We start from the raw sequence: 26,405 nt of genomic DNA, 5'->3' as shown, positions 1-26,405 counted from the left end.
CGCTCTAGGCTCTGGCACTTAATGGGGGTGAGGGAAGAGACCTGTGAACTCCGCAGCGCTCACTCTCACTGCCGCCTCTCCTCCTTTCCTCTCCTGCCTCTCCAAACGCACACCTGTCTCATCATTGTCCGGAGGCTGGGAAACTTGCAAAGATAAAGATTTATTTGGCTCATGGTTCTGGGCATTGGGAAGTCCAGTGTCAAGGTTGCAGCATCTGGTGAGGGCTTCTATACTGAATCATCACAGGGCCATGGGCAGCCCATAGAAAGGCAGAGCAGGTGCGCTAGCTCAGGTCTCTCATTCTCTTCTGATAGAACCACTAATGCCTTCATGACCTCCTTGAATCCCAGGAACCTCCTTAAGGCCCCTCCAAACACCACTAAGTTTCCAACACATGAATTCTGGAGCTAAAGATTCAAACCATAGCACAACCTCTGCGTGGAACCCACTCCTGAAATGATTTGTCCTCCATTGGCCCTAAGCTAATGGGGATGCTTTGCCTCTAGTCCTTGTTCATGGAAACCTTCCATTTCCTTGTGCCCAGTTGCCTCTTCTCTTCTCTCCTGACCACGGGAGCCTCCCATCCTTCATCACCCGTCCCCCCCGCCCCAAGGCAGAGAGCTCTGCTCTCCTGTCTTGTACGTCCACAGCCACTTGGTTCACGCCTGTAGAATAGCTTAGGTCACACTGTGGCATGGTCTGGGGCCAGGTCTTTTCTGTGTGCCTGTGAGCAGGTGATAGCATTATCAGTAGTCCCAAGCCCAGTGGCTAACACGTGTTGGAAAGTGAATGAAGGAAGGGAAAAAGAAGACATTTATAAATGCACAATTAATGACTGCAAAAGATAAGCTTACAAAAGCTTAAAATGTTACCACTCCCTCGAGGATCTTTAATGGCGAATTCTTTACCTTCCCAAAGACCCCAAATAGACATGGCCATCTGGGGTGCTGAAGAGAAGATGGTACAGGCACAGGGCCCTTTCCGACCTCAAGACCACAGCCTCCTGAGACCAGGCACACCTAACAGCGCCCTGGGAGGGACTGAGCCCTTGGTCCTGGGGGCTTCGCAGCACTGCACAGGGGCAGACCCATGGGGGAGGTGCCGGGTGGGCACCACGGAGCCCTCTGCTTCCCAGCTGCCTTGGGGGAGGCTGTTTTCATTCAGTCCTTTTAGACTGTGGTGATTTCCTTTCCATTCAGTCATTCTCAGGACCTGTGGCTGCTTCTTCCAGCATTTTCCTGAACTTCGGCCTCATGATGGACGAGGCCCACCCTGCCGTGTTGTTGACATGCTCCTCCTCTGGCCCTGTGTGTGTAGGTCCTCTGGGGTAAACGGCAATGGAGTCCAACACGGGCCCTGAGCCAGCCCGGGGCTCCCTCACTGGTGCGTGGAGCACAAGGCGCTCCCTCTTTCTTCTCTGCCTTCATCAGTTTTCTGCGCTCATCACTAACCCTGCCAGGATCTCACTGGGGCAGGGCCAGGGCCAGCAGAAGGGCACCCGGCAGCCGGTGGACGTGGAAGGTGCTGGCGGGATTTAAGAAAGAGGATTTCTAGCTCAGAGCTGCTGCAAGCGTGTGCTCATGAATTCTTCACAGCAGCTGTGGTCGGTCTCCATTTGGCAGACAGGGTTCAGAGAAGTTAAGAAATTTCCCTGGTGTTACTCAGTGAATGAAGGACCCAATCACAACCAGAGGCCGGGTCTTTAGGCTCCCGAATCCTTGCTCATCCTGGTAGAAGTACAGTTGCCTCCCACAGCACTCAACAGGGCTCCGTGCTGGCTCAACTGCACCCCAGCCCGTCAATCAGGCATCAGGTGAACTTCCTCCAAAGAACAGGTGCTAGCCGACCCGGCTGCTGTGCTCCGGAAAGCCTTGAGGTTTATTCGGTAGGCACAGCGGCTGAGCGCCCTGATTTGCCCAGGATGGAGGGGTTTCTGAGGATGTGCAATGCAGGACTGTCAGTGCTGGAGCTGGCACAGTCTTGAGAAAACCATTCTGCTGGGCACCCTGGCAGTGGACTCTCTCACCACTCAAGGTGTGCTCCTCAGACCAGCACCAGTGGTTTCACCAGGGAAGTTACTGGAAATGCAAATCTCGGGCCTCACCCTGGCACCACTGAGGCACGGCCTGCATCTTAGCAAGATCCCCCTGGAAGGAGCAACAGCAAAACAAACAAAACAAACAAAAAGCAAACCAACCAACACTGGAGTGCATATGTGACCGGATCAGGGAGAAAGAGGGGCACAGCTGGATGATCTGACCTGGGAAATCTTTGCTATGACCCAAAAGACTTAGGTTACATACACATAAGAAAGGGGCACAAGGTCCCATGTTCAACCCAATCGGAGCAAAAGGCTGGAGGGTGCTTAGGTGATGGAGTGGGAAGTAAGTAACGAGTGCGCCTTTCTGTCCATCCTGGGAATGATGTTGATTCGCTGGCCTACGTGCTCTGACTGGGGAGGCACCAGTGTCAGAGCTGACAGCAGACAAGCCAGGGCGTGTGCAAGAACGGCAGCAAGCTGTGCCCTTGGGCCCTGGTGCTCAGAGATTGTGAAATGCACAGAAAGTAAAGTGTACAGTAGGGACCTTGCTTGGGGGATTGTAGACTCCTAATTCTCAGTAGTTATTAATTGATGGAATAAGGAGGCTCCGGAGAGGTATTCAAATGGACCCATTTTCCTGTTTGAGGCCTGGCTCCTCCTCACAAGGACCTAACCTATGTCTGCAAACAAGCTATGGGCCCATCCTGCCTGGCCCTCCCCATGCTGACTAGGCAGCTGGGGCAGAAACAGAAGCAACCAAATCAGTGCTCCAGGTGAGAAGGTGCTTGGCCACTCGCTCATTATGCTTCCACAACTCCTCGAGGCCTGATGGTATTTCAGAGTAAACCTGGAGCAAGGCAGTTGGTCAAGTCTTTAAATGGGAACTAGGCAAGTGCCTTTTGAGAACCTTGTTGCCCTAAGACCTGACTGTCAGATGTTAAAATAACAGGCACCACGCAAGGTAGGAAAAAGACGTTTGTCTTTCTGGGATCGCAGAGCGGCCTTGAACTAAAAGAAGCACAACCCACATTTGTCAATTTTCTCTCTCTTGCAAGTCACATGCTCAGTGGGGAGCTGGAAATAAGGGCAGCCCAGGGGAGGACTTGACAGGCAGGCCTGGAGATGGATGTGCTCATCCACTCGGTTCGAGCTGTTTCCGACACAGCGGATTTTTGCTGTGATATTAATCCCGCTCTGACACTGAGAAATCAAACTGTCATTTTCCTCATAATCAGGGGAGATGTTTCTGACCTAGGTTGGGTTTCATAACAATTTCTTCCATATGTGTTCTTTTCCCTGGGCTCTCAGAGGGCTTGTGTGTGGGTGGATCTTATAAGAAGATAGGGATTTCAACGATGAAGCAACTGCTGTGAGCTGGGTCCTGTGGGTGGTTGTCCAGGATCCATGACCTAGCTTCCCCCACCCCGGTCTGGTTAGGGGACCAGATGGATGGAAGGAAAAGGCAATGGGAACGAGGTCGGGGAGTGGAGTTCAATGCCAAAATGCTTGGTACAGACGAGGAGCGAAACGAGAGTTTTGGAAAAGGGTAATCAGTAAGAGGTAAGTGCTTGCCTCACTAGCAGGAATGTGTGCAGCAGGAGGCAAAGGCTCTGTCACTAGAGGGCATTGCATGGGGGGGCGGGGGTGGAGTGAGGAGGCGCAGAGAGCCCGCGGCCCAGAAGAGAGAGGGGAAAGGACACACGGGGGCGGAGGCAGTTGTGAAATTGGTTTTCAGTCTCACTCTGGAAACAGGCACGTTTCTAGTTTACAGGCCAATACTGGGGCCCCGCTTAGGTGGCGTTGAGAAGTGATGATGGACATTTCACTTTCTGGTTCTCATTTTTTTTATTCCTTTTGTTTGAGAAGCAGAGTGACACCAAGAGAGAGAGCAGACAGACGGACAGAGCGAGCTTCCATCCACTAGTTCACTCCCCAAGTGCTCTGAATGGCTGGGACTGGGCCAGGCCGTAGCCAACAGCCAAGAACTCAGCCCAGACCTCCTCCATGGGTGGCGGGGACCCAGCTACTGATGGGTGGTGGGGACCCAGCTACTTGAGCATCCCAGGGTGTGCGTTCACAGGGAGCTAGACTCACCAGAGAGCTGGGACTTGGACCCGGGCCCTCTGATGTGGGATGTGGGCCTCTGAACCGGTGACTTGCTCCCCTAGGTCTCAGTTTTATGCTGCACACACAGAGCTTGGAACACAGACTCTGCAGGTTCCTTCACACATGGCGGAGGTAGGGCTCTGCAGAGTTCCTCTCTGAGAGACCCGATCCCACCGCAGGCGCCTGAGCGCACGCTCTCGCCTTCCAGGTGGGGAGGAGAGCGCCTCTCCGTCCATGCATCCTGCCTGGTCTCCCGGCTGCTCCAGCTCTGGTGCTGACCCCCTGGACAGATTCTTTCACCAGGAATGGAGCCTCGCTTTCTCCCCCCAGACCTCCCAGGGTGCGAGGGCTCTGACCTGGCCCAAGCCTCTGCCCCACATCTGCCCACAATGTTTCTGCCCCAGTCATTGCACCTGTGTCCGTGGCTCTGGAATGCCCTGTCCCTAGCTCGCTGCAGGGCTGGCTCCTGCCTTTCAGGTTCCAGTGTAAACACTGCCTCCCTGAGACCTCCCCTGAACCTCCTCCCCAGTCCAACAGCCTCCGTCACTTAACCCAGGGCAATTCTCCCCGACACTCACCCTCCTTTTAAAAGTCCCTTTTCTGTTTTACTCACTTGGCTGCCGTAATAAACTACTATCAACCGGGTGGTTTATAAACAACAGAAATTTGTTTCTTACTACCCTGGAGCCTAAGAAGTCCAAGCCCAAGGTGCTGGCAGATTCAGGGTATGGCTTACAGTCGTCTCGCTGTGGCTTCGTATGGGGGGAGGCTGGAGAGCTTCCTGGGGTCTCATGTGAGGGCACTAACCTCACTCATGAGGGCTCCACTAATCACCTCCCAGAGTCCTTGCCCCAAATGCCATCACACACATGTTGGGGGTCAGGATTCCAACAGATGCACCTCAGGGGGTGAGGAGGACATTTCGTCTATAGCAATGGAGTTGGCTTTTGTCTGTCTCTGTGACAGCCTAGACTTTGTATCATTCACTTCTATATCCTCAGCTTAGAAAGTGCCTGACACAGAGCTCAATAACTGTATGATGAAAAAGTCTTACACTTTTTTCTGTTTAGTATACATAATGACAGAGAAATTTTAGATATGGACCAAAAGCTTTTCATGATCCTTTATGTGTAAAACTTTTTAAAAATATATTTATTTATTCATTCATTCATTCATTTGAGAGGCAGAGTTACAAACAGAGAGACAGAGAGGTCTTCCATCTGCTGGTTCGCTCTCCAAATAGCCACAAAGGCTGGCGCTGGGCCATTCCGAAGCCAGGAGCCAGGAGCTTCCTCCAGGTCTCCCACATGGGTGCAGGGCCCCAAGGACTTGGGCCATCTTCCACTGCTTTCCCAGGTCATAGCAGGGAGCTGGATCGGAAGTGGAGCAGCCGGGACTTGAACCTGAGCCCATATAGGCTGCTGGCACTGCAGGAGGCTTAGCCTATACTACACCACACACCGGCCCCTGTGTAAAACTCTTAATCAACATTATTTCATTTCATCCTCATGGTAACTGTGCCCAGTTGGTACTATGAAGATTCCAATGACAAAGACCCTGAGTGTTACAGGTTGAGGTCTTGCTGAGGTTACACAGCCTGTAGGCAGTGAAGTCTGATGTTGGAGCTGCTGCCATACATTTGTCTGCTACTCACATCAGCTAAGCCAGTGCTTCTTAGAGCGTTACGATTTACCTGGGGATCTTTTTTTAAATTTTCTTTTTTATTTTAATTTTTTTTATTTTTTAACAGGCAGAGTTAGACAGTGAGAAAAAGAGACAGAGAAGGGTCTTCCTTCCGTTGGTTCATTCCCCAAATGGCCGCTACGGCTGGCGCACTGCACCAATCTGAAGCCAGGGGCCAGGTGCTTCTCCTCGTCTCCCATGGGGTGCAGGGCCCAAGCACTTGGGCCATCCTCCACTGCACTCCCGGGCCACAGCAGAGAGCTGGCCTGGAAGAGGGGCAACCGGGACAGAACCGGCGCCCCAACTGGGACTAGAACCCGGTATGCCGGCGCCACAGGCGGAGGATTAGCCTAGTGAGCTGCGGCGCCGGCCTAGAGATCTTGTTCAAATGCAAGTTCTGATTTAGTAAGTGGGGCCTGAGATCCTGCATTTCCAATAAGTTAACAGCCAGTGCTGCTGCTCTGTGGAGTATACACCTCTCTGGGAGGAAGAGAGGGAGGAGGAAAGGAGAGAAACTAAGGCACTGAGAGCTTAGGAGATTTTTCCTTAAATTTTATAGCTAGTTAATGGCAGAGTTGGGACTCCAGCTCAGGGCCTTGGCTCCCTGCCCAGAGCTCTGTGAACACGTCAATAAGCCCAAGGATTTCAAGACATACATCGTCTTCAAAGACCACCGACAGGAACGTATGCACGTGCGTTAGAGATTGCAAGGCGGGCTTGTGACAAGGGCCTGTGGCCCCTGCTGATCCTTGCCAGATACGTGGTTGTTGCCCGGCCTTTCCATTACAGAGCAGGACGGGTTTTCCCAGAACTCCCAGTCCCCCCCAAGCACGAGGGCTCAGCCTCTGTGCGTATGACCTGTAGCTTTACCACTCTCTGCCTCCCGGGGAGAAAGCGCCTTTGCTCAGGCTCGCTGCCTTCCCTCCGGCCGCGGGCCTGACATCACCGTTGCTGTAGGGAACACAGCTCGCTTGTGCACCTCTGCCCTCCTCCACCCGTCCCTGGTTTTTTCCTTTGTTTCTTCCTGATACGGAAGATTAGAGGTAGACATGGAAAACATTTACAGATCTGTCCTCCTTCCAGCCAACAGACAGCCCTTCTGGAAGGAGCGCATCCATCCTCCCTTTGAGCAAACCACAGGAGCTCAGCACTTGCAGAGAGCCCTTTCCACTCTAAGAGAGCAATGACTTTGTGCTTTGAGCTGGAGTCTCCTCTCCTGCAAACTGCTGCAAACGGGGGCCACAAAGATTACTCACGGCCACAGCTGCCTTACTGACCTGGGACAGGCACTGTGCTAGACGCTTTCACGGAGGTGCCACTTCCTGTCCCACAGTCACAGCCTCATGGACATAGCCTCAGCGCCCATTTTACAGATGTGGAAACTGAGATTCCAGGGCGTCATTTACTTGCCCAACGACAGAGAGCCAGGAAGCTTCAGAGGCAGTCGCCCTTCTGCCTCATCAGAGCCACGCACCCTGCTTGTGGCCCAAAGCCCTTTAAACAGTGAAAGGAAGCTGTTTCATGTTGTGTCCCTTTCTGCTCTTCTCATCAACAAACTCAACAGCCCTGTCTCCTTTATCCTTCTCAGTTGTCATCATAATAGTACTCACCGTCATCCCTGGCGGTCACGGCATGGGCCAGGCACCCCATCCGTAGACCAAGTTCATATCCATCACAGACCGAAAATAACTCCATTTTATAGATGAGCAAATTGCTAAAACTCAGAGATGCAATTTGTCCAGGGGCACTCAATTAGTAAGTGACAGAGCTGGGACTGAGCCTGTGTCTCTGTGACTGTGAAAACGAAAAAGTGCTGGGTGAAGGCGTGGAATGAAGACAGTGAGAAGTGAATGAGGACTTGGATGTCCTCCCACTTGGGTCATCTCTGTGCACTGTTGGCATCCCCCCCGGAACAGCTTAGCGTGAAAGAGGCTCTTCAGGGGGCTGAATCTGCACAGGAGAGTAAGGCCTCAGTTATCCAGGCATGCTCTGTGGAGGGTCTTTGCCAAAAAAAAAAAAAACAAAAACAAAACACAGCTTTACAGAAATAGGATTGACATACACTAAACTGCACGTTTGTGGTATTTAATTAGCAGCTTTGGTATGCGTCAATAGCAATGAAATCATCATCATAAGCAAGATAGTTTAAATATGTGGAGTTTTCAAAAAATTCATGAAAAATCTCCCTGGGTTTCAACATTTTTTTACATGTAAAGAAACTCATCTTTTAATTGCATTTCTTCATGAACTTTTGAAAGAACGCTAATCTATGTCATAAATCCAGAAAGGATGGATTTTTTTAAAAAGACTCTTCTATTTATTTGAAAGTCAGAATTACAGAGGGTGAGGGAAAGACAGAGAGATGGAGATACCTTCCATTTGCTGGTTCATTCCCCAGATGGCCGCAACTACAGGGGCTGGGCCAGGTTAGAGCAGGAGCCGGGAACTTCATCTGGATCTCCCATGTGCCTGGCAGAGGCTCAGATACTTGGGCCATCTTCTGGTGCTTTCTCCAGGCCATTAGCAGAGAGCTGGATCGGAAGTGGAGCAGCCGGGTCTCTAACCGGTGCCCATATGGGTTGCTGGCGCTTCTGGACAGGGCATTTACCTGTTGCGCCACAGTGCCAGCCCCCCTCTTTCTTTCTTCCTTCCTTCCTTCCTTTCAAGATTTATTTATTTATTTGAATGGCAGAGTTACAGAGAGGCAGAGGCAAAGGCAGAGAGAGAAGTCTTCCATCTTCTGGTTCACTTCCCAAATGGCTGCAATGGCTGGAGCTGGGCCAATCCGAAGCCAGGAGCCACGAGCATCTTCCAGGTCTTCCCACATGGGTGTAGGGGCCCAAGCACTTGGGCCATCTTCTACTGCTTTCCCAGGCCATAGCAGAGAGCAGGATGGGAAGTGGAGCAGCCAGGACTAGAACCGGCCCACATGGGATGCCGGCACTACAGGTTGCAGCTTTACCCGCTACGCCACAGCGCTGGCCCGTCCCTCCTTTTTCTAATACTGTAAGCTCTGGGCAAGTGTGACCCTGACCTGATTCTTCTGTGCAGCCATGGCAGCACCTAACACAGAGTACTTTCTGGGTCCTTATGGAATAAATGAATGACTGAAAAATCCATATTGCGGTACATTTCAGGATAGGGCTCAGTGGAGCACAGCATCACCCTGGTGTCTCTTACACCATGCGGCACGCACAAAGGTTCAGGGCTTGACACCCCAACTGGTGTCTCGCGTGTACGGTATAAATAGAGCCAGGGAGATGCATACGCTGTCTTCTTCACGCACACTCTTATTCTCAGCAAAGGTGCAGCTTGACTGTCGCTGGAGGGGCTGCTAGTGGAGGGAGATATAGCTCCTGCTTTCCACAGCCCCTACAGCTGCTAATGAGCCAGGGAGGGCAGAGCTCTGAGCAGGAGGAGCAGGGAGCTCCACATCCAGGCTCCCATGGGATCAGCGTCAAGCCCGGCAGGAAGTCTTGAGAGCAGTGGCCCCTGCAAGCCGCCCGCCTACTGTTCCCCTTCCAGAATTACCTGTTCCTGTGGACAGATGTGGAAAGGCCCGAATGGCTCCTTAGGGCACTCAGAAAAGGATCTACCTATAGATCAGACAAAATTCTATTTGAAGTATAGACCTGCTAGATGACTTTTTCTCAGACATTACGATTTCAGGGGCCAGAAACATTTGTGTTTTTTTTAAGGTTATTTATTTATTTTTTGAAAGGCAGAATTACATAGAGAGAGAAGAAAAGGCAGAGAGAGAGAGAGAGAGAGAGAGAGGTCTTCCATCCACTGGTTCACTCCCCAGTTGGCTGCAACAGCCAGAGCTGTGCCGATTTGAAGCCAGGAGCCAGAAGCTTCTTCCAGGTCTCCCACGTGGGTGCAGGGGCCCAAGGACTTCGGCCATCTTCCTCTGCTTTCCCAGGCCATAGCAGAGAGCTGGATTGGAAGTGGAGCAGCTGGGACTCGAACCGGCACCCATATGGGAAGCCGGCACTGCAGGCGGCAGGTTTACCTGCTACACCGCAGTGCTGGCCCAAGAAACACTTCAAAAATAAATTTGGGCACCAAATCAGAAGCCTGTTTTCAAAATATTGCTGACTACATGAACTTACAAAACTATAAACTATAGACTCACTGTTAAAAATTATGTGTAAAAAGAAATGACATTTCAGTAGCAAAAGGACCAGTTAGCAACCCTGCACGGAGTGCTCTCTGTTCACAGCAGCTGGCATTTACGGAGTGGTAACTACACGCCCAGCACCATCCTAAATATTTTACTACTGCTACCTCAGTTTACGCACGTGCGTATTGCATCCTCTGTGCTTTTTCTTCGTTGCCTGTGAAGCTATGAAAATTTTATCATGGACCGGTGGCGCAGATTTATACCTGAGCGTTCAGAAATCGCTAGATATGGAAGATTTCTTGAGATAACTCGGCGCTCCATGAGCCAAAACGTCTATGGACCTTAAATTTTCCACCTGAAGCGGAGGCCGGGAAGTGATCCTTCAGCATAAGCTCCTGGAAGCAGGGTCCAGATGACAACATCTTCCTCTGAAGTTTTCTTTGATGTCTGAGATCCACTGAGTTCTGTTTCCGGTTGGCACCGAAACTAGGAAGCTTGCGGCTTTTGTCGACAGATGCAATGTCCCAAGTAAATCATAATCCAGCCGAAGCTAAAATGCCTCCAGGTACATTTTGGAGGCACAAAGACAAAGCAGAAGCTACACTTTTGCAATATATAGCCCTTCCCCCACGCCCATTCCCGGCCTGCACTAGCAAAAACTGCATATCCAGTATCCTGACTCACAATGAACACAAACCAGATGGCTGACGCCCGGGGTGTGGAGGGCTGAGCAACAAGGTATAAATTAAATAACCCTCAAAATCCATGAAGAAAGATCCCAAATGCTTCCTAATTTCTAGATTAAAGGAAATTCATGGGGTCTTAAACACTCAGAGACTATAAAGGCTTGTTGGTGGCTGCCTCTGGATGGCTAAGCCAGCAAGGTCATCCATCGCACAAAGTCTCCTCGGAGACCAGACACATCTTCCAGAGGAAGAAGGAGGCAGCACGTGGGAGGCGCTGCTATTTGTTTTTCCAACGCTTAACACAACAGCTCAAGGAGACCCAATGTCAGGGCTAGACGTGAAATATTCATATTCTGGGAGACAGCGCTTTAGCGTGCTGATGGAAACGAGCCGGATTCGGGAGAGAATGGGGGCTAGTCCAGATGATCTCTGTCTGTGTCGTCCCTTTCTGTCAACAGTCCTGTTTTCCTGCAATAGGGAAGAAGGAAACAATTGGAATTCCCTATTACACATAGGATATGGCAGTATTTTTTCAACTACTTCCTATGGCTAAAAAGCTAGATGTGGAGGGAAAGATGATGCAGAACCTGTAGCAGAAAGATCTTGCTCTGAAGAACATCGTCCGGACCTCCGCATCAGGGGGAAAGCATACGTTCCTGGAAGCTCGGGTTCCTAGATCCAGGTTTAAACGTGGGGGCTGGCCAGTCCTGGATAGAGCCATGATTTAGCAGCTCTGTGAGCTCGGGGTGGGGTGGGGGGTCACTGAGTTTCCTTCTCCCATTGTGCAGAGGGGGAAGAGGCCGCTGGGGGTTAAGACACTTGGCCAAGGCACAAAGTGCACCCAGCTTCTTGCCACTTGCTTGCTCTTTTCTCTTTCGAATCACTCTCAAGAGGAGCTCATGCACATTAAAATGCCCTGTAAGGAGCCAGGCGCTGTGCAGGCACTCGCGAGTGTTACTGAGTCCAGATTTCTATCTGGCACGTACAAAAGGACTGGCAGGCCACGGCTACATGTGCCCATGCATGCGTCCACAGGGGGCCATGCCTGACATATAGGAGCGGCTTTATGGTCTGACGGGATAGGATCAGGGCAGCCTGTGCCGTGCATCTGACCACAGGAAAGCAGGCCTGTGTCACAGATAATGGCCCGCGCTCTGATACCAGTGCTGAGACTGGCACTGATTGGCCCCCAGCCCAGGGACCCGTAGCTCCCCGTGGGATCCCACCTAGTATCCTGTTTCAGAAGTGGGTTTTTTTCAAAGAGGCTGAAACAAACTCCAGCTGCTCTCCTGGGTAATTATTTCTGGGCAAGTCTGAGAAAAGAGGCTGTCGGACAGTGGCAGGAGGAGGCCGCGGCTCGTGGTCTGTCTCAGGGGTGTCAGGTATGCATCTCACGCACCTGAAAAGGTGGGAGGCACAAAGGTGGAGAGGGAGATAGTAGCATAGACCTTACAGAAGGGGCCTCCAGGAACGCGCCTGCGGTATCAGTGCCCTGCAAAAAAGCACAAGGCTTTTGAAAAGTCTGCTTCAGGAATTTTAAAAACATCATAGCCTCGGCCCAGTTATTCCATTGTTAGGAACTTACGGGAGGGGCATAATCAAATAGAGTATACAAAAGTTTCTTTACAAAAATGCTTACTGAAAAAAAAAAAGCAAAACCACTGGCACAAATGAAATGTCCCAAAAATAGGACAGTGGCTGAGTAAATTATGTCTCATGAATTCATACAATTGAATAGAAGGCAGCTAGTTTCACAGATCACAGAGAATTTTTATGACTTGGATCAATGCATATGATACAATGCTGAGTTATAAAATGACTTCAGAACTGCATATGCAGTACTTCAGAAAGTTTGTGGAAACTGGAATAAAACAATGAATGTATGGGGGCCGACGCTGTGGCCCATGCTGTGGTTAAAGCCACGGCCTGCAGTGCCAGCATCCTGTATGGGCTCTGGTTCGAGCCTTGGCTGCTTCACTTCCAATCCAGCTCCCTGCTAGTGTGCCTGGGAAAGTAGTGGAGAATGACCCAAGTCCTTGGGCCCTTGCACTCACATAGGAGATCAGGAAGAAGCTCCTGGCTCCTGGCTTCTACATCTACTCCAACTCCAGCCCTTTCGTCCATTTGGGAGTGAACCAGCAGATGGAAGATCTGTCTCTCCTTCTCTCTCTCTCTCTCTACTTCTACCTTTCAAATATATAAATAAATCTAAAAAATGAAAAGTTTATAGTGCAAAAAATTTTTGAACTGCATGCCTGATTTTTCATAATACACACTTCCCTGGGCCGGCGTGGTGGCGTAGCAGGTTAAGCCGCCATCTGCGATGCAGACATCCTATATTGCAAAGCTGCTTTGAGTCCCAGCTGCTCTGTTTCAGATCCAGTTCCTTGCTAATGCACCTGGCCAGGCAGCAGAAGATGACCCAAGTGCTTGGGTCCCTGCTGCCCACATGGGAGATCTAGAGGGAGTTCTAGGCTCCTGGCAGCTGTGGCCATTTGGGGAGTGAACCTGCAGATGGAAGACCTCTCTCTCTCTCTCTCTCTCTCTGCCACTTTGCCTTTCCTTTTTTAAAAATGTGCTTCCCAGCCGGCGCCGTGCCTCACTTGGATAATCCTTCACCTGCGGTGCCGGCATCCCATATGGGTGCTGGGTTCTAGTCCCGGTTGTTCCTCTTCCAGTCCAGCTCTATACTGTGGCCCAGGAAGGCAGTGGAGGATGGCCCAGGTGCTTGGGCACCTGCACCCACGTGGGAGACCAGAAAGAAGCTCCTGGCTTTGGATTGGTGCAGCGCTGTCCGTAGCGGCCATTGTGGGGGTGAACCAACGGAAGGAAGACCTCTCTCTCTCTCTCTCTCACTGTCTATAACTCTACCTGCCAAATAAAAAAAAATGTACTTCCCAAGAACTCTGTAAGAGACCCCTTGTCTAAATGCATGGGGAAAAGATGGGAAGGAGATGTGCACCCAAATGTTGAAAGTGCTTACCAGTGACTGCTGCTTTCTTTTTTGTTTTTGTTCTTATTTTCCACACTTTGTATAATAAGCAGGTGTAACGTTTATTTTTAAATTGTTACTTTAAAAGTTGCCAAGCGTCCAAGTGCCACTCAGCTTTTCCTTTCGCTAGAATTAGTCAAGCAGCCTCGCAACTGCCCCCCTCCTCTGGACCCACCTCTTTCCCCAGGGTGGCCTCCTCCCTACTCTAAGCCATCCGGCTGGTCCCCCGGCTTCACGCAGCCCAACGCTACTTGTCTCCAAACTCCGAGGCAGCATTTCAGCTCCTTACCCTGACTTGCTGTCCCCACACAGGCCAGACCCCTCAGATCTTCTGGTCTTCCTGTGTGTTCTTTCCTCTACTCAGAACACCCGTTCTCTCCCTGGACCTGGAAAATGCTTACTCGGCCTTCAAGGCTACACTCAGAGGCCAAGCCCTCCCGGAAACTTTACCCGCCAGTCCTGAGCACAGCCGGTTGCTAATTGCTCTGCTCCCGGAAGACTTTGCTCCCGGCTCTGTTTTTGCAGGTGTCATGATTTGTTGTGATAAGCGTGTTTGCATGTCTCCCCCCACGGGGCCATGTGAGTGTGAGAAGTCTGAGACACACGCATCTTCGTCTGCTCGGAGTCATTGCCCAATGACAGAGAGAAACCGGAGACTGGGCTGGAGCAGAGGAGGTGGCAGGGAGCACTAACTCCAAGCAGATGGGCTTTGTAAGATGACTGTGTGCTCCTCCCAGGGCCTCTGAGCAGCACCAGAAAGGAGGTTTGGTGTGCAGCACCATGGGCTTCCATTTGCCAAAAGAAGGAACGTCCCCAGACTGCTGTCACTGGCGTGGATGAATGAATGACCAGGGTAGAGGCGAGCCTTAAAAGTCCAAGCTGCCCCATCTCAGGCGGGCTGGACACTGTCCTTCTTGGAGACGGGAAGATGGACACAATGCCCTCAGCCAAACCTAGGCTTCAGTGTCTTGCTTGAAGAGACAGGGTGGAAGCTGAGCTGTCTCCCTGACCCCACTGTGATTCTGCTAGGCCTGGGCAGGCTTCCGTGTCAGCTGTGCTTCCAAACCCAGTTCTGCAATTCCAACTGAAAGCTCTGCAGACAAAGGAGGCTGTGTTCCGAGCAGGCCCAACTGCCCACGAAACCCAGCAGGGCTCTTGGCTCCACAACGCTCCTTAGCATCCTAAGTCCACATAAACATAGATGAGATTCCCCTGGGAGTCCTGGAGGCCCTCACAGCCAAAGCAGAATCGTCGCCTGTCCCCTCTTTGCGCCTCCTCCTGGACCTTGGGAGCCCACCTGCCTCCGGAGAGCCCTGGTGTTCTGAGGATACTCCCCAGCAGGGGCCAGCAGCTCATGTTCAAGTGCAGGAACAGACACTTGGTCCTTTGGGGAACCAGAGCTCTGTTCTGAATACAATCCCCGAGGGTTTCTTGGAGAAGGTGGATTTTCACAGGAAAAGGATAGTGTGGGAGGGTGTTATTGACTATCCGGCAGGGACAGCTAAGCTGTCCAGTGGCCACGGCAGGGTAGTTGAGCATGGCAAAGAAAAAAGCAGCCCCTGAAGGTCTCTCAGACACCAGCCCTGCCTCATTCCCAGCTGCGGGGCCCAACAAGTGCGGCCGTTTCCTTTCTGGGGGGAAAGGTGAGGTTTCAGAGAAAAGCCGTGGAATGACGACAGCTGGATCTGGGATAAATGGGCAAGGCCGGTGGCATGGCTGCCCCCTTGGTGCTCTCTGGTGGAAGCTGGAGTGGCCTGGCCCAGCTTCAGCCTATGATGTCACAGAGCTGCCCTGACCACGTGGGGCCCTCCCCCTAGGCTCACCTTGGGGAAAAGTTCCAGCACCACGTGTTGATTGAGGGACAGTGGATAAAGGGGAAAGGGCAAAAGAAGGTGGCAGCTTTTTAATCACAAGGCATCTTCAGCTCAGATCCTAAGGGACAGTTTCTCAAGTCCCTCTTCCTTTGCTGCCTTGCAGGGTGGCTTCTCTCGGCCCACCTAAGAATGGGCTGCCTGCTTTTGGAGACGGCCTCTGAGCTAGGGGGTCTTTTTTTTCTCCCCCTGGGCCTGATAAGAGAGGCCACACTCTCTTCCTGTGCATCTCATACAGCTCAGAGAGTCTTTGCTCTGTGCGATGGTTTTCTCTTAGGCAGGGAGAAGGAGGTAGATTCTCTGTGTGAACTGCCATCTAGGGGCCTGTGCTATAGTGTAGCGGGTTAAGCTGCCATCTGCAGTGCCAGCATCCCATATGGGTGCTGGTTTGAGTCCCAGCAGCTCTATTTCCGATCCAGCTCCCTGTTAGTGTGCCTGGGGAGGAAGCAGAAGATGGCTCAAGTCTTTGGGCCCCTGCACACATGTGGGAGACCCGGAAGAAGCTCCTGGCTTCAGCCCCAGCTGAACATGGTTGTGGCCATGTGGGGAGTCAACCAGAGGATGGAAGATCTCTCTCTGTCCCTGTCTCTCTCCCTCTCTCTCGGTAATTCTGCCTTTCAAATAAATAAATAAATCTTAAAAAAGAGAGAGAGAGAGAGAGAACTGCCAGTGATATCTGCCACTCAAAGTCACAGCAGGTTAGATTGGAAAGATCTTTCGAGGCCAATAATTTCAACTTGGATGTGATCTGGAGTGAGGAGGTGATGTATCCAGAGCTGGAGCTGACATCCATGGTCATCTTGCCACCATGGTAAGATGTGGCCCAGAAGGGAGGCTACCACACAACCTCTGCAGTCAAGCCAGTCCAGCTTCATCCTCTGACCTGGTGGCTACAAGACCTTGAGTTTGATATTGGATGCCTCCAAGTCTGTTTCAAAGGATGATGTATAAGGCTACCGATAGCCATAGCTGTTGCGTATGGAGTACTCACTGTGTCATGCTGTATGTGTTTACACTACATGTCCGTTTCTCCAAACTACCTAGTGCTGACCTTGGCAGGTGGCATCCCTCTGCCAATTTAAGCTCAGGCTTAGGTTAATGACCTCCAAGGGGCCTTCCAATCCAGTGTTAGCTCTCATGGTTACTATGCTCAAACCCAGGCTGCATCAGCCATGCATACATACTTCTCACCTCTGAGATGGTGAAACTCCTACAGCCCCCAGTTTCTGAAAGACAGGAAGACCCAAAAGCAAGAAGACAGCTCACGTTGCAGGCCCAGCCATGTCTCACTGCCCTGAACTCCCTCCTCGGGGAAAGGCCACTGGCCTTTGAGTCCAAGCACAGCCTGCTCTCGACTTGTTTAAACAAGGCCAGGGAGGCAGGCAGGCGGCCTGTGGCCCGAGAGGAAGAAGTGAGAGCTGTTTGGGATTCCACGCAGACTCTGGGCTGTTGAAGCTGTCAGGTTGATACACAAGCTCTGTCAGGCTCGCAGCCCCTGGCATTCTGGCTGCTTCCCCCATGCCCATTTATAGTCATTCCCTTTGAACGGGGTGTAGCCCTGGGGGTGAGCGAAAGAGATGAAGTTGGAGAACAAGCACCTGGTCGTGGGGAGGTAAGCTGTGGCTTCTAGAAACCTCCCTCCAGCAGAACACTACCAGTTTTCTAGGACGGGGGCTCAACTGCTCCCCCTTCAGGCCTGGGAGGTAAGAACAAGCCGGTTGTAGAAAGGGGTTTAAGAGGTAGAATAAATGGAAGGATCAATTTTTTGTGGAGTTATGCTGTAGGACAAATCCATATGGCTTTGTGGTAGGGAACTTGGTCTTCCTTCCCCTTGGATTCTTCTTTTATCTTCCCTTGAGACATCACTGCAGGCCCTTTTAAGGGTACTAGAAGTAGCACGCGTTTATGAGAGCTTAGGGAGGGGAAAGATGGCTTGACACCATTGACAGTGCAGTGACTGATCTGTGGCAAGTTCTGCCTCTTTGTAGCACCTTGATGTCCAAGGTGTTTGCTTTGGAAGACGGTAGGCTCTGGCTTACGTGGGTCCTAGGTAGTCCCTAGGATGGTTCCCTAGGGTAGTGAAAAATTAAGGCGAGGGTTTGCAAAAGATCCTTGCAGATGTGGGGTGGGTGAGAGAAGCACTTTACTCAGAGTGTAGCTGGGTGAATTTCTGGCAAGTCAGGAAACCACCAATAATGATACTAAAAGGAAGAAAGCTTGCTGGCTACTGAGGCCAGAGGGAATCAGTACATTAAGACGGTCACCATGGACACCGTGGCCCTCTGTGCACCTGCTGGAGTGCAGAATAATAACACCCTTGTCAATCATAAGAGGGACATCTAGGGGTGGGAGAGTGTGGTCAGGGGCAAGGGATGGGTGAGAAGCAAGAATATTATGTACCAGGTAATAGGTACTGGTCAAGGACTTCATACACACTATTTTAATGTTCATAACCCTGAGAGGTTAGTTTCGTTCTTATTTGCAGATGCAGAAACTAAGTCCCAAGAGATGGAGTAAATTGCTCAAGGCTTCAGACCCAGTGTATGGCAGGGCTGGGACTCGGGGTTCTTTCGACTACTGGCAGGCTGGTTTCAGCACCTTGTTTATATCAAGGTTAGGTTTTCTTTTGGAACACTACCTCCCGGGGCTGCCGAGTCCTCAGGAGGCCAGCTGGCAGACCGAAAGGTGCTGTGGTGTGGATGAGGATCCTTCCTCGGGCTGGGAAAGCTGGGGAAGCTGTCTCCACCCTGAAGAAGTGCCTGTTTTTATCAGAGGAACAGCCTGTCCCACACACTGGGTGGAATGATACTTTCAAAATCACAGTTTGGTAGTTCCTTTTTCTAGAACTTTGTAGAGATCTCGAGCCTTCTGTTATGACATTCTTTCTCGGCCAAATTAAAATGCACTTGATTATGTTACAACATGCTGTGGTTAGTTTCAATTCCAAGGATTCTAAGGTCACTTGAATTAACTTTAAGCATTTATCATCATGTTCTGAAAACCTTTTAGAGCAAACTGCAATTTCGTTTATTTATCTAAATGTATCGAGTGCCTTACTCTATGCCTGAGAGTGGGTTCAATACCGGGAACGGGGAAATGCATAAACTTGTCTCTTCTGAGGCAGATGCTTAAACAAGCGCAATGTAATATACGCCAGAGCATCATGATGCTTGATGTGTTGTGCAGGTAACTATCCTCATTAAAAAGAAAAAAAATCAGGGAAGGGATCTGGCACAGTGGTTAAGACATCACTTGGGATGCTTGTATCTCAGACTGCCTGTTTCAAGTTCTGGTCCTCTGCTTCCGATCCAGCTTCCAGCTAATTCGCACCCTGGGAGGCAGCAGGTCATGGCTCAAGTACTTGGGCCCCTGACACCCGAGTGGGAGATCCAGATGGATTTCTGGGCTCCTGGCATTGGCCTGGCTGAATGAACTCTGGCTGTTTTGTGAGCATTTGGGGAGTGAACCAGTGGATGGAAGGTTGGTCTCTCCCTGTCTTTCAAATAAAATGAAAATAAATTTTAAAAGTTTAAATATCAATAATTTCCTACTAATTGTAAGGCCTTATTTTAGGTACTGGGAAAATCTGTTGAGGAAGAAAGACAAATAGATGAATTATGTAATACAAAGGGGGTAAATACCTATTACCGATAAGAACAACTTTTGGCAGGCATAATACTTTTTTTTAAAGGTTTTATTTATTTATTTGAAAGGTAGAGTTACGGACAGAAAGAGGGAGAGACAGAGAGAAAGGTCTTCCACACGCTGGTTCACTCCCCAAATGGTTGCAATGGCATAAGCTGGGCCAATCCAAAACCAGAAACCAGGAGCTTCTTCCAGGTCTCCCATGCGGGTACAGAAGCCTAAGCACTTGAACCATCTTCTGCTGCTTTCCCAGGCCATGGCAGAGAACTGGATTGGAAAAGGAGCAGCCAGGACATGAACCAGTGCCTATATGGGATGCTGATGCCTCAGGCTGAGGCCCAGCCCAGTAAGCTACAGTGCTGACCCCTGGCATAGTACTATTGATCTGCATAGAAGTAATTTATTTAGTGGGGCAGAGTAAACACTACAAACAAGGTAGAATATGCTGTGGTTAGTATCACTATCATCATTGTCATTGGCAAAAAAAACATTTGTTCAATTAATTTGGATGTTTTTCATACAAGATTTGGGAAATATTGTCATTTCTCCATTTGACAGGAGTTCGTACATAATGTGATTTAAGTGGCCCCACTGAACATTAATTTGGAATAAAGATACAGTGAGCAAAGGTGGCTTACTTTGCTCTAGCCACCATCCTCGGGACCCATAAGTTGGCGTTGGTCATTAGCCCGGTCCATTTAGCCTCAATGCAAACTTATTCTGACCACCAATCAGGTAGAAACTAGGACTCGATCGAAGAACATCTGACTTTACCTTAAGATCTTCTCCCACTCCACTCCCTGCACTTAGTCAGATGCCAGGCCTGGGTGCTCAGCGCCCTGCTTCTCTTGCCTGGCTGTGTGTCCAGCTAGCCCAGGCTCTTGGTCAAATGCAGAACCTGGTTCTGTGGGTCCGGGTGGGGCCTCTGGAATCGTATTTCTAACGAGGTCATGGATCCTGCTTTGGTCCTAGACCAAATTTTGAGCAGTGAGCTGTAGATTTCTGCTTCAAATTGTCTCTTGATACTGTCTTCCTCTCTCTTGCTCTTGCTATCTCCAGCTGAGGCCATGCCTCCTCCTGCAAAGATTAGACCAAGCTCAGCATCCTACGTGGTCTCCCCACCTACAGCCTCTTTCTGCTCAGTTCTGTGTGCACCTGCTGAAGTAATCATCTTAAAGCATAACTTCCGCGTTTCACTCCCCTGCCTCAGTTACTCCTCGCTGACCAGCAGGCTGGACACGAATGTCTCAAACTGAAGGTTAAGATCCTCTGAGAGAGGCCAGCGCTATGGCGTAGTGGGTAAAGCCACTGCTTGTGGTGCCAGTATCCCATATGGGTGCCGGTTCAAGTCTCAGCTGCTCCACTTCCTATCCAGCTCTCTGCTGTGGCCTGGGAAAGCAGAAGATGGTCCAAGTCCTTGGGCCCCTGCATCCATGTGGGAGACCCGGAAGGAGCTCCAGGCTCCAGCTGTGGCCATTTGCAGCTGTTTGGGGGTAAACCAGCAGATGGAAAACCTTTCTCTCTGTCTCTCCCCCTCTGTGTCTGCAACTCTGCCTTTCAAATAAATAAATAAACAAATCTTAAAAAAAATAAATAAATAAAAGACCTCTAAGATTTAGCCTTGGCTTTTGCAGCGGGAACTCTAAAATCCCATTGGTTTATTTTCTCCTTTGTCACCACTGCTTCTTGGCCTTGGGCATTTTGTGGGTGCTCTTCCCTCACTGATGCTCCTTCCTGCTTCAACAGTGGCCCTGATCTCCTCTTCCTTTAGCACCCATACCCCCTCCCTCCTTCAAGGAGTGGGTCCCCACCTGCCCTGACACTGACATAGCTGTTGGTCTGCATATGGCTATCTTTGTGCGCGTTTATCTTCCCTTGTGGACTAGAAGCTGCTTCCAATGTCTCCGTAAGCCCCGTAGTATCTTTCACAGCGCCCTGCTCCCAGCAAACCCTCGATTCATTCATCCCCTGTGCCTGAAAGATCTATTCCCCAGTTCCTTTTAATGGGCCTCTGTTCCATTTGCATTATTTATGTTCCTGTTCTGGATGTGTTTTAACATCCTAACACACCTCAAATCCTTTTTGGAAATTGGCGAGCTGTAAATCATAAATAAGCAGCCGCAGGAGGAGACACGCAGGAAGTGTTTGTTAAATGAATAAATGGACGCCTTCTGCGAGGGCAGCCTGCTGTGTGCTCTTCCAGCGCCTTCCTGCCTCTTGGCCCCTTTGTGTACCGGTTCCTCGAAAGGGGCCTCCAACGGCTGTTTGGAATCCTACTCACCTCTAAGGTGAGCTCCATCTCCCCCAAGAACTTCCCCCGGAAGGAGCTGTTCTGTGGCAGTCCGTGGCATTCAGTTTGATGTCACCCACTAAACTGCAGCTCTGTCACGTCAGGGCTGTGTTCTCTGCATCCCTGTGTCTCCCGTGTTGCCAGCACGGTGGGTCCCAACCCTGCCTGCACATCTGTGCGGCTCTGCAAACACTCAAGGAGCCCGAGCCCCTGCATCGCACACCTGGCTTGTTAAGACACAGGTTGCTGGAAGCCACCCCCAGAGAGTCTGGGGCCAAGAATTTGCACATAAAACAAGTTCCCAGATAATGTTAATGCTGGTCTGAAAATTGTTCTTGGTGGACTTCTCTGTAGGTAAGGCCTAGTTAGTTTGTATTTAAAGAAAAAAATCTTAGGTACAGACAGAGTGTGATTGGTTTATCACACGAAAAGGACATGATAAGTATTTAACAGGTCAAGTTATTTGCTCCATCGATCTTAGCTCTATGGTCCCAAACAGATTGTTAGTGGCTTGTGGTTAGAGGCCAAGGCTTGGAGACTTGCTCTTGCAAATGCTACAGTTCTGGGCCCCAAGTGAGCGCCCAACATCTCTGGGTTACTGCCTTTCCTGACTTGATCAGTGCTGCTGGCAGAGAGAAGCCATAGAACCTAATGCTGCCTGTTTCAGTCAATATAAAGAAAGGCACATTATTTGACTCCTTTAAAGGGTTTGTATCTGAGATATTTGCAGAGCAGGAGGCCTAGGAAGGAGAAGGGAAGCAGGACCAAGCCGCTGTATGCATCTTAGGAAACCCACATGTGGAAGACTTGTCTGTAACCCAAACCATCCCAAATAATGCTGCATCAGTCAGCCCAAGTGTCTCCATCGTGCATCTGCTGTGCTCTGACTTCCCCTTGAAATAAAAAGCCAGGGTTAATGCAGCCCAGCCTTTAGGAAGTCATTAAAACAGTGCAGTGAAAGTGGGTGCTGGGCCTGGAGGTTAAGACATTGGTTAACATGCCTGCATGCCATATTGGTGTATCTGAGTGACAGCGTTGGCTCCTGATGCCAGCTTCTTGCAAATGCAGACCCTAGGAGTACACAAATGTCTCAAACTGAAGGTTAAGATCCTCTAAGAGAGGCCAGCGCTATGGCGTAGTGGGTAAAGCCACTGCTTGTGGTGCCAGTATCCCATATGGGTGCCGGTTCAAGTCCCAGTACTTGGTCATGGCTCAAGTACTGGGTCCCTGCCACCACGAGGGAAATCTGGGTTGAGTTCTTTGTTCTCATCGTCAGCCTGGCCCAACCGTGATCATTGTGGGCAGTTGAGGAGAGAATCAGCAGATGGGAGCTTGCTCTCTCTCTGCCTCGCGAATAAATTTCTTTTTTAAAAAAGAAAGGAAAGGGGCTGGCACTGTGGCGTAGTGGGCTAAGCTTCCTCCCGCAGTGCCGGCATCCTATATGGGCGCCGGTTCTAGTCCCAGCTGCTCCTCTTCCGATCTAGCTCTCTGCTATGGCCTGGGAAAGCAGTAGAAGGTGGCCCAAGTCCTTGGGCCCCTGCACCCACATGGGAAACCGGGAAGAATCTTCTGGCTCCTGGCTTCAAATCGGGCAGCTCCGGCCATTGCAGCCATCTGGGGAGTGAACCAGTGGATGAAAGACCTCTCTCTGTCTCTGTCTCTGTCTCTCTCTCGGTAACTCTACCTCTTAAATAAATAAATAAATAATCTAAAAAAAGAAAGAAAGAAAAAAACTCGGTGAAACATTCAGCAAAACATGTTTCTGAGGGTTGTCCTCCCCCAAATGCCAGCATTTATTTGCCTTCTCAGGCAAACATTAAGTTCATCAGATTATTTGAATTGAAATAAATTCTGACTTGGATTTGTTTTGTGGTTCTGCAAACAATTAATAGCTTGTTACAAAACAAAATCATCATTACCATCATAATCATCATCACTAGAAAGCCTCAATAACAAACACGGTAGGTATAAAAATATACATTTCTCATGCTTTCCCATTTGGGCTAGAAATTGTCAAGAATTTTTAAAAATCAACTCAGAGCACCCCCCGAAAATTATAGGAAACACCTGCTCACCCTTGTGGACTTGGGGTGACCGCTGGCAGCACGGCACAGCTGAGCACATCCCCACCATCGGAGCACCTGCCTCACTGCTTTGTAATTGTCAGCTGCCATCCCCTGGCGGTTGAGCATGAGATAATTTCCCCAAGACTGAGGCAGGAGGGAAAAGCCAGTAGCAATTAAAACTGACGCAGCTGCCCGTGTTTAGTGCTCCTTGGCCCCATCCAGCAGTGACAGGTCCTCCGGTTCTCATGCAGATGTTCTACCCTCCGCTGCTTCCTTCTCACACCTGCCTGGAGGGGCCGTGGGCTGCCTGCAGCCTGGGGTTCATGTGAGACCTAATGAGGCTCCATTTACTTGCTTCTCCATCTTGTGCAGGCTTGCCCCATGGTGGGGCCAGGCGGCTCCACCTCCTGCAGGCCCCCACGCAGGCTAATTTGGGAATCTGGTGTGAGTCCATTCTGGAGGGAAGGCAGGCTGATGTTACCTTCTCACTGAAAGTGACTGCTTGATAGTTCCCAGGAGAAAGCCCTGGGCTTTCAGGGCACTATTTTAGTCATCCAAATTCAAGCACATTCATTTCTTTAAAGCTGTGGCAAATCTTGGGTCTTTCCCTGCATTTTCCAAATATCTTGGACCCAAGCCTGAATTGCAACCACTTCGTGAACTTCCAAGGGAACAGCTGTCTTTTACAGCTGAATCCCCAGTGTCTAGCATAGAACCCAGCATATAAAGGGAGCTCAAGGAATTAGATGCGGCAGCCACAGGTATGGCTAATGTTCACTGACTCCTTTCTCTGTGCCACACCCTGTGGAGCCCTTTATGGAATTATGTTATTGACTCCTAAGCATCACCACCCCAGGCCCTGTATATCAGCAGCACCACACTTTATAGATGAAAACCATCTGGGGCTCTGAGAGGTGAAGTAACATGTCCAAGTTCAACAGCTAGGACGTGATAATACCCAGGCCTGCTTCGTTCCAACACAAAACAAGGGCAAAAGTTGAACTATCCCTGACTTAGAGACTTTACATATTCAGGTTATCGACTGGCTTCCTGATATGTTGTAAAATAAATAATACAACCATGACTCACATAAGAAGAGTTGAGTAAGACCCTTTTGTTTTTAAAAAAAAATTTATTTGGGGGGTGAACCAACGGAAGGAAGACCTTTCTCTCTGTCTTTCTCTCTCACTGTCTGACTCTGACTGTCAAAAAAAAATATTTATTTATTTGAAAGGCAGAGCAACAGAGAAGGAGACACAGAGATCTTCCATCCACTAGTTCTCTTCCCAACTGGCCACAACAGCCAGATCTGGTCCAGGCTGAATCCAGGAGTCAGGAACTCCACCATGCTCTCCCACATGGATGGCAGAGGCCCAAGTACATGGGCCATCTTTTGCTGCCTTCCCAGGCACATTAGCAAAAAGCTGGATCAGAGGTGGAGCAGCCAGGACTTGAACCAGAACTCTGATACAGGACACCAGCATCACAACCGGCGGCTAAACCTGCTGTGCCAGGGCGCTGGCTCCAGAGGGAGGCGGTGAGGCTTAGACAGATGAACAGGCCCACTTGGGGCTGCAAAGCCAGCCTGGTTCCTAGAGTACCGGGGTCTAATTTCCTGCAGTGGCGATTGACATGCAAATCTACCACTGTGCCTGCATCCCCCACCATTGTCCTTGCTCTGCAACCATCTTCTCCAGGAGAGAGGGGTTTTAGCAAGACTGCAGCATCATATTATCTAGGTGTGCCAGAGAGAGAGAGAGAGAGTGGCTAGCCAGCTCATTAAGAGGGATTGCTTCCTCTGATTGATGGAACGGCAGCTATAATTGGAAGGGCACTTAGAGGCTGAGAAGCAATACGTGACTTGCCTAAGATCCCTCGGCGGACTAGTGGCCGACATTAGAGTCCAGTCTAGTCCTGCAGTCCAAGCCTATTTCCATGACAGCGTCTCCCCTGACAAAGCTCTGACAAAGGCTGGCCAGGCATCAGAGTTCCAATGAAGCAGCACAGACTGCTTTGCAGGTGGACTGAGTGATGTGGGAAAGCCCTGGAGACCAAACCTGGGCAGTTTGTGCAGAAGGAACCAGGTAGGAAGGACCAGAAAGAAATGCATTTCATAAAGAAATGTCTACAGGGAAGGTGGTGGTAGAGTACCGAGTCAACTCCAAGAGCACTTAGAGGAATAAGTGGCTTCAGATGCCACTGCCCCGGAGGGTAACAGAACAATCTGCTCTGTCACTTACATACCTGAACACTCGAGCAAGGACACAGCTCCGGGCCTTCCTTTCTTCTTTATTTGTGATATAAAGAGGTCATCCTGAGTGATTTAGAAGCTATTCCTGCCCTGACATTCTAGGATTCTCGGGGAGTGTTATTATTTCAGTGAGGCTGATGCCCCAAGCTGACTCTTAGTGCCCTGCCCTGCTGGGGCTACGTCGGCCACCTCTTCACGTTCCTCTGAACATCAATTTGGAAGGCAGGGCCAGCCGATCAATTAGCCCTGGGTATATAACCACTGCGCAATGATCCTTCCAGGCTCACAGGAATAAGTGCATCCCCTAGTGTTTCTTCTCCTAAAAGCTGTTAAGCACGTTCAATAGCAATCTTAACCAAGATAATTTTTTAGCAAAGTAAAAAACAGGGTCCCAGAGAGAAGCAGTACAAGTGCTGATATCCGTGAGATGTTTGTTGGAGCTAATGTGCACTGCTGCTGCGGATGCTCCATGAGCTAAGAGTCACTGGGAACCGCTTGGAGGATGGCTATCACATCGCTGCACGAAAAGACCTTAGGGTACTTGAGAAAGAATGTATGTTTGGAAAACCAGTGGAACCCGGAGCTGGAGTCAGATCTTAGCTCCACCACTGGTAAGCTATGCAAAACTAAACATTTCTGGGTCTGCTTCTC

General features: G+C 50.2%; 1 protein-coding gene and 1 long non-coding RNA gene across 2 annotated transcripts in view; one reads left to right on the top strand and one right to left on the bottom strand.

The window, feature by feature from the left end:
* The window catches only part of CLMP (CXADR like membrane protein), a 113,494-nt gene that overhangs the window by 10,302 nt on the left and 76,787 nt on the right, over positions 1–26,405 (top strand). The gene's annotated exons all lie outside the window — the stretch shown is intronic.
* Positions 9,511–14,060, bottom strand: LOC108176867 (uncharacterized). Its single transcript, XR_001793611.3, has 3 exons — positions 13,921–14,060; positions 12,088–12,131; positions 9,511–11,107 (listed from the first exon to the last, which is right to left on the bottom strand). It is a non-coding gene; the product is annotated as an uncharacterized lncRNA (long non-coding RNA).

Source organism: Oryctolagus cuniculus, chromosome 1 (assembly GCF_964237555.1).
Source record: "Oryctolagus cuniculus chromosome 1, mOryCun1.1, whole genome shotgun sequence".
NCBI lineage: Eukaryota > Metazoa > Chordata > Mammalia > Lagomorpha > Leporidae > Oryctolagus > Oryctolagus cuniculus.
Note: the sequence above shows the minus strand (reverse complement) of the source record. Positions and strands in the feature narration are given on the sequence as shown.